The sequence below is a fragment of the Pectinophora gossypiella genome, chromosome 14, assembly GCF_024362695.1.
Source record: "Pectinophora gossypiella chromosome 14, ilPecGoss1.1, whole genome shotgun sequence".
In the NCBI taxonomy this organism is placed as follows: Eukaryota; Metazoa; Arthropoda; class Insecta; order Lepidoptera; family Gelechiidae; genus Pectinophora; species Pectinophora gossypiella.
The window spans coordinates 2,460,284-2,475,316 of NC_065417.1; the positions used below are offsets into that span (position 1 = coordinate 2,460,284).

Sequence of the window (15,033 nt, forward strand, 5' to 3'; positions counted from 1 at the left end):
TCGGAGTTAGTTATGAATTAAGAAGAGAAATTGATCAAATCGGAAAATACAATGAAGTTGCAACACTTCCATCATGAAGTTGCAACGCTCTGACGTCAGGTGGCGTACGAGCAGAGCGGGGTGAAGTCGAGGGAGTCACTACAGAGTCGTCGTGTCGAGCGGACGTGCACTGCCGTTCTAGTCGGGCAGTCTACCGCGAACCATCGTCATGAGCGGACGTGTCGAATAATTACGAGGAGTGCTATAGTCGCTCACCTATAACTTGTAGGGACGTCAAGAAAGTGTGATCGGAAAAGAGTACCTAGCAAGTACGTTCACATGTCCCGATGATTCGGTCCGAATATAGGAACCATGGGTGGTGGAGGGCAAGTAGAGGGCGAGTAGCCCCTTCGCGCTAACGTCCTTATGCGCGCTAGATAACGAGAGACTGTGTAACCGTTACGAATACCGTGACGTTGCCGTGAGTGTGTACCTTATGCTGTGACTTTATTTAATCGTGATACAAAAACTATGTGGAAGTAAATAAAATGATTGTGATACTGATGACGGCCATTATTGTCTTCTAACGCCCACCCTCCATTATGATGATGATGTTACGACCGACACCCACCCACTGTTACGACATCAGAAGCGGGATTAGTGGACTTGGATGAAGACAACGTGATGCAACGTTCACAACAAGACAATGCAAGTTTCGATTATCACAATCGGAAGAAGATTATGATGATTATCACATTCGTGTGACCACGTGATGAAAATGCCATGCCTGAATTTGGAGATGGATCTGAATTTGAAGTGACCTGGACCTTGTTAATGATCGGCATCACTACACGCCATAAGATATGATGGCGTGAACATCACAATATTTCCATACTGTGTGCAGTCGTGTTTGAAGATTATGGTACCTCAACTTGAAAACTGTTATTACGGTGAGTCGTTTTCATACTGGAACCTTATTGTTGTTGACTTTATTGCTATGTGAATTTCCGTTTCTAATAATGAGGAAATTGATTTAAAATTAACTTGGAAATTACTATTTCCCTTTGTTTAAAAAGAAAATTGACGAGATATATTGTGTCAACCCGTGTCAATCATAACCGCGTTTTCCAATCTGTTTTCATCATCGGCAAATCTTTGTATTTTGGTCTAAAAATATTTCGAATTGGTGTAGACACGCTTGACCTGCGTGGTTAAAGTTGTATTTTCTCACTCCAAGCAAAAAGAAATTAATCATGACATGATAATTGAGTCTCGTTATATAACGTGTTTTGTAATCTACCGTCATTCATCAAATGTTTCAATATTCAATATTCTTTATTTGTAATCTTTTTAAACCGATTGAAAGAAAGTCATGTGAATACGATAATACAGTGAATTCTTTTGTTTCATGTCATAACTTGCCACGTGGTTCGGCAACTGGTGGATTGCTAGCGGCGATGTAAGTGGTGCGGCCTGAGCTGTAGCCATGTAAAGTGACGACATCATGGCAGCGCGTTGTATACCAGCCGGACTTGCTGCGCTGGTGAAGACCTAAACCATGTCACAAGACCAGTGGTTGATCTTTTATTGGAAATTCTTATAAGTCCTGGTGAGTCGTATCTGTTTTACCTGATTTGAATAATGGAATTTTTATTAGGTTTCAAACGAATATAGTGCAGAAAGTTCTCTTTTGTTAACTTTAATTAAATTGGAAATCGTAATGAAGTGAAGTAAACATTGCGAAGTAAAATGATTTGGATTATGATTAAATGAAATAGGCTTAAAAAATGCCCGAAACAGTAAATCATTAGTGAGAAAATTGGAGCAAAACATTCTAAATAATGATAATACCGAATTGGTAATTGTTTAAATGCGGTAATGTTTCCTCGAGGTGTTGGTCGCTACACTGTGACTTTATGACTTGTGTGTGTGAGAGCAGGGTGCTCTGTCGTTTTGTGGTCGTGGACCATGGTGGCCATCCCGGGAGGGGATGTTGTGACTTATGACTGTTTTGTAGCGTAACCACAGTTTGGGGAGGAATATTACAGTCTGTTGTGCTTTGCAGTAGATGTGTAATAATGTTAATTGATTTAATTGAGCAATGACAGCTATGATTGACCTGTTTCGGAGCAACTCTGATAGGAAGCTGCGCACTTGTAGTGTTCGGGGCTGCAGCCACTTTTGTGCTGCTCGTCTTAGAAACTACAGGTATGCGGTCGAGGCCTGGATGTCATGTTGACTTTGTATTTGGTCATGACATTGTACCTGAATCTAAGTCAAGTTGACTTCCGGTAGAATTAGTCAAACTACACGAATTAGAAATTAGTGATGTAGAAGAAATTTGTAACCCATGGACCACTATTCTACCAACTAAAATGTAAAGTTTGTGTGCTAGCTGTGTTGAGATATCGTCACTTGGTGCAAGTGGCATGAGTTGCTGTCGCTCGATTTAGGTGGCAGTGACGACTGTGTTGAGATATCGTCACTTGGTGTAAGTGGCATGAGTTGCTGTCGCTCGATTTAGGTGGCAGTAACGACTGTGTTGGGATATCGTCACTTGGTGTAAGTGGCATGAGTTGCTGTCGCTCGATTTAGGTGGCAGCAACGACTGTGTTGAGATATCGTCACTTGGTGTAAGTGGCATGAGTTGCTGTCGCTCGGTTTAGGTGGCAGCAACGACTGTGTTGAGATATCGTCACTTGGTGTAAGTGGCATGAGTTGCTACCGCTCGATTTAGGTGGTAGTGACGCCTGGTTGTGAGATATCGTCACTTGGTGTAAGTGGCATGAGTTGCTACCGCTCGATTTAGGTAGTAGTGACGCCTGGTTGTGAGATATCGTCACTTGGTGTAAGTGGCATGAGTTGCTACCGCTCGATTTAGGTGGTAGTGACGCCTGGTTGTGAGATATCGTCACTCAGTAGAGTGGCATGAGTTGCTACCGCTCGATTTAGGTGGTAGTGACGCCTGGTTTTGAGATATCGTCGCTCAGTAGAGTGGCATGAGTTACTATCGCTCGTTTAGGTGATAGTAACGACCGATGTGTAAAGAGTAATTGGATTTTCAAGTTTGGTTGTTTATAGTGTGTGAATACTGGTCAATGGTCCGTGTATTGTTAGTTGATGATTTATCATGATGTAATATGAGCTCGTGTAGAGTCACAAGTAGAGCTCGTGTAGAGTCACAAGTAGAGCTCGTGTAGAGTCACAAGTAGAGCTCGTGTAGAGTCACAAGTAGAGCTCGTGTAGAGTCACAAGTAGAGCTCGTGTAGAGTCACAAGTAGAGCTCGTGTAGAGTCACAAGTAGAGCTCGTGTAGAGTCACAAGTAGAGCTCGTGTAGAGTCACAAGTAGAGCTCGTGTAGAGTCACAAGTAGAGCTCGTGTAGAGTCACAAGTAGAGCTCGTGTAGAGTCACAAGTAGAGCTCGTGTAGAGTCACAAGTAGAGCTCTTGTAGAGTCACAAGTAGAGCTCGTGTAGAGTCACAAGTAGAGTCTCATGTTGGTCAGGAATGACCGAGCGAACTTGGATACTGTGCTGTGGTATATTGTTTCAGATTAACACACGAGGACGTGTGTCACGCAGGATGGCCGTGTCGGAGTTAGTTATGAATTAAGAAGAGAAATTGATCAAATCGGAAAATACAATGAAGTTGCAACACTTCCATCATGAAGTTGCAACGCTCTGACGTCAGGTGGCGTACGAGCAGAGCGGGGTGAAGTCGAGGGAGTCACTACAGAGTCGTCGTGTCGAGCGGACGTGCACTGCCGTTCTAGTCGGGCAGTCTACCGCGAACCATCGTCATGAGCGGACGTGTCGAATAATTACGAGGAGTGCTATAGTCGCTCACCTATAACTTGTAGGGACGTCAAGAAAGTGTGATCGGAAAAGAGTACCTAGCAAGTACGTTCACATGTCCCGATGATTCGGTCCGAATATAGGAACCATGGGTGGTGGAGGGCAAGTAGAGGGCGAGTAGCCCCTTCGCGCTAACGTCCTTATGCGCGCTAGATAACGAGAGACTGTGTAACCGTTACGAATACCGTGACGTTGCCGTGAGTGTGTACCTTATGCTGTGACTTTATTTAATCGTGATACAAAAACTATGTGGAAGTAAATAAAATGATTGTGATACTGATGACGGCCATTATTGTCTTCTAACGCCCACCCTCCATTATGATGATGATGTTACGACCGACACCGACCCACTGCTACGACATATTAATGTTTATTCGGTTTCTCAAAGGAACCTTGTTTTTCCGTCATCGAATTAGGTTCGCCTGTAATGGTGATGTGTTTGTACTGTTAGATGTAAGTAAATGAATAAATAAATGAACATAAGCTCTATATCATATCCCAATCGGGGTAAGCAAGAGTCCATCCATCGCAAGATGAACTAAGTGATAAGTTAGACCAACGTGATAGGTGGTGAGCCGTATCGCCGTCTATAATGGCCAAGCCAACTGTGCTAATGAAAACTGCACTTAAGATAAATTAGTAACTTATTGGTGTAAATCCGGTACCGGGGTTGGAACCGGTGCTCTCCGTTTGAGAAGCAAGCCGGTCAGCCACAGGTCCACAGTGACTTTTGATATATTATCGATGATGAAGTCTCTGACATTAACCAATCGCTTTTTTTTTATAATATAGACTCGTATTTGACCACAATCTCTCCGGCCAAGTAGTTAATGCCATCTGCGGCAAATCTACAATAAGTCACGTCAAAAAAAAAAAACACAATCTCACCTGAAAATTTTAGTGTTTTTTTTTATTATTTTCCGACCAATATTGTACTTTGAACAGCATAGAACACTTTCAAAAAATACAATATGATAAAAAGACATTTTGCGGTGCAACAAAACATCTTAATTTAAACATATCCGACAAGAAAAACACGTACCATCGTTTTTAGTGCAACCAAGAAGATGTCCTATTCTTTTTTTACTGCATCACTAACACCCTGTATGAATAGAAGAAACACCGAGTTCTATAACTCTATCACGCCCCGGACATTTCTTTCACAACACCTGGTTTGACACGGACACTACACATTCACGTTACCGTATAGGCGCATCTGTGTGTGTGTGTGTGTGTGTGTGAGTGACATCTGACGTCTTAAACGACGCTTTAAAATTAAGTTAGAACAGTCAATAAAGTTATCTATGGTGGCGATAGCGAAATAGTTTTTTCACCTTAAGTTCATAATATGATGGTAGCGAAACGGCCATGCCACATATTTTGCTTAACGTGTAGAGTTTGTGAACTTATAGTTTGTATAATTAGGACGTGCTTGGCTTGTCCGCATGTCACGATTTCAAAATTAGTGCATGTACAAGGTACAATAGTTGTGCGAGGGGGGGTAGGAAAATCCTTTGAGGAACTTTTAATATAGTATTCATGCATATCGTAATGTTTGATTCATCTCCACTGTAGCCACCTTTATAATATATAATTCGCTTCTGCGCTGTGAAATCGTGAAATGTAAATAAATAAATAAATAATAATCATAAATTGTAACGACCTCCGTGGTCCAGTGGTTGAGCGTTTGGCTCACGTCATGGGTTCGATTCCCGGTGTGGACATATCACAAAAATTACTTTGTGGTCTCTAGTTTGGTTAGGACATTACTGGTTGATCACCAGATTGTCCGAAAGTAAGATGATCCGTGCTTCGGAAGGCACGTTAAGCCGTTGGCCCCGGTTACTACTTACTGATGTAAGTAAGTAGTCGTTACATGAGTCCTGTCAGGGGCTTTTGGCGGCTCAATAGTAACCCTGAGACCAGGATAGTAGTATAAATTGTTTTAGGTTTATGCGGATATCATCATATCCCTATATCGGGAGTCTCATATCCCTGATAAACGTGGTAAGAACCCGTTATTATGTGTTTTAATTTTAATCATAAAATAATAAAAAATCGACAAAATTGAACAAGTCGACTCGAGTTATTTCGTGAGATTTTCGTCCTTTGTATTTCCGAATACATGGACCCTAAAATATCCGTAAACAAAACACCGGTCCCACCGGTTTAGTCGACTGAGCTAATAGTCTACCCTACCTAAAGGGCTTATTACGACCAAAATAGAAGGAGACGTTTCTCAGGGACAAAGCGATTAAGCGGGTTATTTGGTCTCTTGTCTCACATTTACATTTGATTCTCTGTGCAACTGGAACACTACATTGGAGCAACAACATAATACAAGCTTACAATTATACATACATACATAAACTCACGCCTTTTATTCAAATATTTTTCCTCACAGACGACGCCCTGAGCCGAGGTTCGCGTCCAACTGGGCACCCTCAGGCCTGTTGTCTTAAATTTTGTATCGGGTGAGAGCCCTCAGCGCTCCCCATTTGTCCGGCCAAGTAGTTAATGTCATTTACGGCAAATCTACAATAAGTCACTTAAATAAAACTTGTCGTAAAAAAATGGATTCTGTTTTTGATTTAAAAACAAACAACCTTCTCCCCTCAATAATGAGATCAAACCCAAACATAATTCGTACTTATTCAATTCCTTCAAACAAGTATTAACAACGCGCTTTTCAAAGATTCTCATGTCTACCAAAACATTGCAATTTATTATTCAACAAAAACTTTTCAATTACCATTCAAAGTCAAAGTAGCCCTTGGGGCGTGGGTAGCGCATCGTGCGAGACGCGACATATATCGCGGGTTTCAACCGGGGTGTCATTCTTTTAACATCGTAAGGTCTTGGTTTTCAGACACAAGACATAAACGATGGGGTTTGGATTTTAAAAGGCCTTAAGAGTTGAGTATTTTTACATAAGTGGATAAGATTTCGTTGATTGTTCATGGGGCTACTGTATGGAGCTGACATATATCACAGGCTAGGGGATAGGCATAATTTATAAGATAGGCGATCTTTGAAAAGAGCGGAAGGTGCTCTTAGAAAATCACATAAGTAGAATTTTTCGAAGCCAACTTTTTTACCGCGACGCGCCCGATAGCATAACTCGTGCAGACCTCGGCTCCATTATTTTCAAGAGTTGTATAAAAACTTTGAAATCCAACTTATCAGGTCTCGTTACGGTAATTGAGTCTTCACGTTAAGGTCAAAACTTGTCGCCTGGGAGTAACTTTGGTCCTTCATTAACTTTGCTAAGTTATTTTTAATGGAAAGGGAGTTTTTTCTTGTTTCTTGGGAGTTTACTCCTCTATTAGACTCGGAGTAAACGAAATACATAGAATATAGTACTTATAGTAACGCACGAAATATTTAAGAAAGTATTACCTGTTTATTATATTTGAATATGATCAACTGTGTTCTATAAAACATGATGATATAGCATCACGCCAGTATCCCTAAAGGGGTAGGCAGAGGTGGATTAGTAGGTATATTACACCCTCTCCTCGCCAACTATTCTTAAGTCACCGGACACAAAGCATGGAAACCACTTGATCTCAATTTATCTATGATCCAAACATAAATTCAAACTCATAAAGTCGAATTCAGTGGTTTACAGCCCGAAACGGAATTCTAAATAGGGACGGTTCACGGTCTATGACGGAATTATCTAGGTAATTATGTCGATTCCGGTACGCATCATCTAATTTTATTTTAAGTTATATCTGTCATTTTCTTAACCGTCAAAAAGGAAAGGGACGCGTAATCGACAGGCATAAAATTTATGGAACACATGTTAATATATTTTTTTAAAACCCTAAATTTTAACCCTACAGAGTTAAGTTGACAGCACACGTCAAACGGATTACATTCATTTTTAATTAACAGTTGTCAATCAACCGTCCCTTTCCTTTTCGAAAGATAAGAAAGTGACAGGTGTAACTTAAAAAAAAATTAGAAGGTCTGCAAGAATCAGGGCCATTAACTAGGTATAAGTACTACTACTTTCTATATTTACTATTTCTTCTATACTTACGTACTATTTTTTCGTCCGCATGGACTTTGGTTATCGTGGTAAGCATAAGTACTACGCGTAGAAGGGACACTCTTCGCTTCGCGCAACACAACACGCTTAGGTTGCCTTTCCACCAGAGATGTGTTAAGCAGCTATGCTGCGAAGATGTATAAGCTGCGCTACGAAACTATGTGACCCTTTCCACCAATACTAAGCTATGTAGGTAGCTGTGCGAGGAAGACGCGCTGTGAAGACGCGCCTCCGCAAAGTAGCTGTGTGGGCCATACTGTAGGTACTCTGCTCGGAACATAGCTAAAGTCCGCATCCATAGCACGCATCCATAGCACACATCTATAGCACGCATCCTTCTATAAAAAAAAAACATATCTTAGTTGAACCCGTTTCCACCGGTGCTATGCTACCAATGAATATGATTGGTGGATATCAGACGCATCCGTAGCATCGTAGCATAGCACATCTCTGGTGGAAAGGCACCCTTAGAGCGAGCGCGATGATATTTGCTATCGCATTTTTTTCGTGTTGCCGAGCGCCTCGTTGATTCCGTGAATGACAGAAAATGATAAAACATAGGAAAGTACGATGCGGTGCGGTGCGCCCAGTCAGGGATGTTAGGTAGCTCCGAATATTCAATATAAAAATCATCCGTAATCGTAACCGAATCTGAAATAAAAGTTTCGGATAATATCGGATAGAGGCTGAGCCTAATTGAGGTTCAATGATTTGACGTTCAAAACGCGCTAACTTTGTAAGCCAATTTAGAAAAATAAATATTTTTGTATTTTGAATTTTTGAACTGAGACACGTTTTGATCGGCTAGCCGCTGCCAGTGCCGACACACAAGCTGCGCGCATTGTTTGTTTTTTCTTCTTTTGTCGTAATAACATAAACATGTCGTTATAACTTTTGTCGTTCTAAATAAAACCACTTTATTAGATGGACTATTTGTATTTTTTAAATCTATTAAAAAATATATCCGTAAGTATCCGAAAGTAATGGATAATCCGAAATAATTTATTATCCGTATCCGTAACCGTATCCGGTGTAATAATCATTCTTATATCCGTATCCAATAACATCCCTGGCTCAGATGTATCAACCCTAAGAGCGATTCAACATTGTTGAGAGTCGCACAATATGGTATTGTGGTGCTGCCTGTTATTGTGTCAGTGTAAGTTACTATCAAAGAGAATATAATTCATTGGTTACTATGAGTATCAAGTGTGTCAACCAAGCGAAACATTGTAAAGTTATTTATAAGTATTTACCTGCAAATGTATCATCCAGCCAACCAGCAAACATGCGCGACGTGATAAAAGTTTGTTCTTCTATCGTGTGGGTTGTGAAGTTGATTACCAACCCCATCAACCCTGGTGTCAGAGTTACTATTGAGCCGCCACAGGCCCCTGACATGGCTCATGTACCGACTACTAACTTACATCAGTAAGTAGTAACCGGGACCAACGGCTTAACGTGGCTTCCGAAACACGGATCGTCTTTCTTTCGGACAATCAGGTGATCAGCCTGTAATGTCCTAACCAAACTAGGGATCATAAAATTATTTTGTAGGTTATGACGATATATGTCGTTTTGTCGATTGGTGCTAACATGGCAAACCAAAAAAGACTTTTGGCTCATCTACGTAATATGTACTGTCACTTATATCTTTTAATGAGAAAAAGTTGCTTGAATTACAGATTTACGTGAATTTTACAAAAGATTCAACTCGAAAAATATGCATGTTGCCGAATAGAAAAACATTTATTTTTTTACAAAATGGCTACATCGGTTTCTCGACGTGATAAACGTTTATCACAAAGCCGTTTGAGAAGCAAGCAGATGAAATACAGGACCGCAGTGACTTTTCTAAAATTGTAGCCGTGATACCCCAGTTGGTAGAACGCTTGCTTCTCATTTTGCGGTCGCATGTTCGATTCCAGCACAATGGTTGTCGAATTTGTTTTCGAATTCGTGATGAACATCGTGAGGAAACCCACATTCAGGTATGTGGCCTAACCTGTATTGGGCTGGTTGTCCCTTTGCCGGTTGGAAGGTCAGACAGGCAGTCGCTTCTGTAAAAACCGGACCTGTCAAATCTTCACGTTAGGTAAGCGGACCCTGTGAAAAACAGGATAATGCTAGGGAGATGATGATGATGATGTGACTTTTATAAAATGTCTTTTTTTTTAATTCTAATACTCGTTTAAATTTTCGATAATCCTTACGAAACCATTTTTTTTTTGACGTGACTTATTGTAGATTTGCCGCAGATGGCATTAACTACTTGGCCGGACAAATGGGGAGCGCTGAAGGCTCTCACCCGGTACAACGTTTAAGACAACAGGCCTGATGGTGCCCAGTTGGGCGCGAACCTCGGCTCAGGGCGTCGTCTGAGAGGAAAAATATTTGAAAGAATTAATGGACCCTAGTGGGTCGATAGCGATAAGCGCTGAATGAGGGAAAACGGAACATAATCTTGCGAGGTGGTGAAGGTTTATTGTGTGTAGGTTAATGGGGGTGTTGTAATCTCATTACAAGTTCGCCCGTTCCAACTTGTTGCAAGTTATATATAAGTAAGCCTATTATAGGGTGTCAAGTTTTTTCATCAACACTTACTTAACTTGTTAGGGATTTCTTTTGGTTTATTGATTTCTTTTAGCAACAATAGAATCGTAAAAATACAGGGTGTTACTGACATCGTAACGAAAACTTTAAAGGATGAGTCAGACAATGATTCCGTCGCAAAAGTATGCAATGGAAAATAATTAAAAAAAAACAATAGAAACATGATTTTTGCAACGGAAAATTACACTTGTTTCAGAATCATGGTCTGATTCAACCCTCTCAGTATTCGTACTGAGGCCATGATTGGCGCTGTTTTTCAATATAGAGGGCGTTAGTGACTACACTACTACACGACTACGACTACACTAGCGCAACGTCGCTATATAACAGTATCTTAAAAAAAAAAAGTTGTTCTCGCTTCCTAGATGACGCACCAATCTCAAACACTATTCGTTGGTTCGGTTGTTTACTACTAACGAATTGTATGCAGATAAAATAAATATCTTCTTCACATCTGTTCCTCGAATCAAAAAGACTGTTTTATCTATAACAAATACTTTTTAATCATTGAAGTTGTTACTTTTTCTAGCTCTAATTTAATTTTGTAATTAAGTATTAATGCATGTTGTGTCCACCTGTAAGTGGCGAGGCGCTTAGTTTTTTTATATGTATTAACTGCAAACTGTAACCATGTATCAGTGTACTTGCCGTTGGTTGACCAAATAAATAAAAAAAATAATAAACTTTGCGTTCCACTTTTTGAGCGCTGATGTTCAATCTCATCATCATCATCACCAGCCCATTAACGTCCCCACTGCTGGGGCACGGGCCTTACCTATGGATGGATAGGGAGATCGACTAACATTAACGACTGCTAATGCAGCCGGGACCAACGGCTTAACGTGCCTTCCGAAGCACGGAGGAGCTCGAGATGAAAACTTTTTTTTTTGTGGTCACCCATCCTTTGCGAAAGTTGCTTGACTTCAACAATCGCAGACCAAGCGCGTTTACCGCTGCGCCACCGAGCTCCTCAAACGATGTTCAATCTACGGTAGTAGTAAATCTATGCTAACACCATAGAAGCAAATAATTATCCAAGTAATTAAAAAAAACATTTACTATTGCTAAGGCGAGAAACCCATTTCAGGTAGAAAGAACCCTCTTGGGATTACCCCGAACACGGGTTAAGGTGAAATATTACTTATGCATTCACAGAACATTCTTTCCAACCCCTTTGGTTTTCTGAGACCTTATTGAAGGAAGAAAGGTAAAAGGCTGCTGATGGAGGGTTATTGGGATATTTTACCCACAATCCGCGATGCTGCAAAATATTAATCTGGTCTAGTGATGTTCCGCCTAGTCGGGAAAGCCAAATAGTCGGCGGCAAAACTGCCGACTATTCGGTATGGAAGCAGAAAATACTTGAAATAAACTCAGTCAAGGCCAATTTGAGTAATATTTACAACAACCAGATATACACGAAAGAATAAGAAATATATCCATTTCGCATCAAATAGACATTGCGGTGTATTACGAATATCATTCTAAAATCTTGTTATGTGCGTTCTTCATAGTGTCGTGTACATTTCAAACTTCAGAAAAAGTATTTTCCTTCAAAGTGATACCTAGACAATATTGAGGATAATATCGAAAACTGCCTATTTCTCCCATCAGGTGTCGCTACTGTTGAATATTTTCAAATTTTGACGTTTCCCCATACAAACAGGTTTTGGTTATATTTTACACTATAACGCTTTGCACAGTGTTTAACTGCAAAATCATAGTGTTATATTTATTCCCTAAAGATCGGAAACAAGTAAACTTCGAAAAAAATATATTTACCCAAAACTGCCATTTCTCAGTTGGCTGCTTTTCTTTTTCGTAATTTTCAGCTGGACAGTATGAAGAACTGTGAAAATTTAGGAACACTCAACAGTGCTGCCGTATACATTTGAGCTTTTAGTTTTTATCCCGACTATTCGGCCAGTCAGTCAGTCGGCCAAAACAGTAGTTGGCACCTCTCTAGCCCTTTTGTAAGTTAAAAAGGATCCCCGACGATTTAATAAAAATTCACGAAGTGTCCGTCTTATCTTCTATCTCGGTAATGCTGTCAGCGATATTTGTAAAACCAACTACACGTTAGTCATAAAACATCTAGGTATTATTAAACAGAATGACCAGTTCAGTACAATTAATGAATATATTTCAATAAGATAACAATATATGGATAAAATACATATTTATTTCCTAAAGCATAATTTATTTTACTCTTTTTATAATATTTTTTTTATTATCTGTATAATTGTATTTGTATAATTTAGTTATCTACCTAAACGATTACGTTGTGTTATGTTACACTGCAAATGTTGTGTGTATGTTGTGTGACTTTTCTATATAATGTGTGTCCCTCATTTTATTTATACACCACACAAACATTTTTTTTTTTTTTTTTGACGTGACTTATTGTAGATTTGCCGCAGATGGCATTAACTACTTGGCCGGACAAATGGGGAGCGCTGAAGGCTCTCACCCGGTACAACGTTTAAGACAACAGGCCTGAGGGTGCCCAGTTGGGCGCGAACCTCGGCTCAGGGCGTCGTCTGAGAGGAAAAATATTTGAAAGAATTAATCGACCCTAGTGGGTCGATAGCGATAAGCGCTGAATGAGGGAACCACACAAACAGCTTAGCGGAATTTGTGTGAAAAACACACGGCATTGACTACGAAATCCCAGTTACTATGATCCTAACACATCAGTTTCGCTTCTTCCCATTGACATCATCATCATCATCATCAGCCGTACGACGCCCACTGCTGGGCATAGGCCAAGGATCTCCACGACGATCGGTCCTGCGCTGCCCGCATACAGCGGCTTCCCGTGACATACTAGAACTTAATATGTTTTTTTTGTTTGATGAATACTGTTGATCTTTTTATCAAATAAAAACACACATAAAACATTAAACATAAAAGTCAGAATGGCGGCCTTGACGAAAAAAGCAACGTCCGCCAGACACTCCACGTTCAACCTGTCTAATGTCTATTAATCTATCGATCTGTCTGTCTGTCTAACAGACACCAACCATAACGTTTCATCGGAGCCATTAAACAAAAATGATCGACCGCAGGTGTAGTGGTTGCCGGAATTCCATTTCTATAATATACAGCATCTAATCTATTGTGGCGGACCCAACTAGTTGGCTAGCTAGTTCCGCCTACGTGTAACAGATGGCGCCACATTCAATAATGCAGTCCTGAAACGCGATATCGAAGTTTACACAGCGAGACGCATATATACAACTTCCAACATAACACCGTTGGATCGTCGATTCCTAGTCACACTACCAACTTGTGGCTAGCGGGTACTATGCTCTGTTCAGTACCCCAAAACACGTACTTTGGCGGCAGCACATCCTCGCTGCCAAACTATTAAAAATACATACAATACATACATAAACTCACGCCTATTTCCCACCGTTGTAAGCAGAGACTATGGAGTTCATTTGCTTTAATCCTGACATACTTCTCTGGCTTCCTTCATGCCTCCGCATTCATCAATCGTTTCATACACCCACGCCGGTTCATCTCCAATTTGGTCAATGTACGTCCTTCTAGGTCTTCCTCTGCCAGCCCTACTACCAACCTTCGATTTACATACTGCTTTCTTAATCTATTAAAAATTAGAAGTCTATTTTATAAATACACGTTCTTGAAAGTTTTAAAAGATTCATTTTATCACTATGAAAAGATTCCGTTATTTTGACGTGACTTATTATACATTAGCATTAACTACTTGGCCGGACAAATGGGGAGCGCTGAGGATTCACATTCGGTATCACTACAGCGATACATGCCCATAGGTATAGTCTTACATCTTCTCTTCTATTGTGTGGGTTGTGAGGTGAATTACCAACCTCATCAACCGGTGTCAGGGTTATTATTGAGCCGCCAAAGGCCCCTGACATGGCTCATGTAACGACTACTTACTTACATCAGTAAGTAGTAACCGGGACCAACGACTTAACGTGCCTTCCGAAGCACGAATCATCTTACTTTCGGACAATCAGGTGATCAGCCTGTAATGTCCTAACCAAACTAGGGATCACAAAGTGATTTTTGTGGTATGTCCCCACCGGGACTCGAACTCGGGACCTTCGGATCGTAAGCCCAACGCTCAACCACTGGACCACGGAGGTCGTTACGAGTTCGAGTCTTCCATGTTGGAATAACAGCCTAAGGCACTGAATAAATTTAAATCCGTCAGTAGGTATATACAAAAGTAATTCAATATTCATGCCACAATATTCATAATTAATTATTACTACTGTGCAAAAAAGAAAATATTTTATTCAAAGTTTTCATTGTCGAACGGGTTTTAAAATTTTGTTTTGTAACGTTGAATATGTTCGTTCGTTAAAATAAATATTCAAAAGCGAATGGCAGTTTACTTCGATTTGTATAAATACAGTGTTATTTAAATAGTTTAGTTTGATTCATGCATTCTTGTTAATATTTTAAACTGCTATGGTGTACTTATAAACGTACCTATACTGGTTGTAAGTGGCATCGGAACCAATACTGACGGGGATG

The 15,033-nt window shown here is 40.3% G+C and overlaps 1 protein-coding gene and 1 long non-coding RNA gene across 3 annotated transcripts in view; one reads left to right on the plus strand and one right to left on the minus strand.

Annotated features, from left to right (window-relative positions):
* Positions 1 to 15,033, minus strand: part of LOC126372516 (GTP-binding protein REM 1) — a 195,071-nt gene that overhangs the window by 120,514 nt on the left and 59,524 nt on the right. The gene's annotated exons all lie outside the window — the stretch shown is intronic.
* LOC126372588 (uncharacterized) lies at positions 5 to 4,113 on the plus strand. Of its 2 annotated transcripts, none has more exons than XR_007567177.1 (3): positions 5 to 2,432; positions 2,575 to 2,788; positions 2,861 to 4,113. It is a non-coding gene; the product is annotated as an uncharacterized LOC126372588 (long non-coding RNA). The 2 variants fall into 2 exon arrangements; XR_007567178.1 differs by having other exon boundaries at positions 2,575 to 2,716; positions 2,789 to 4,113.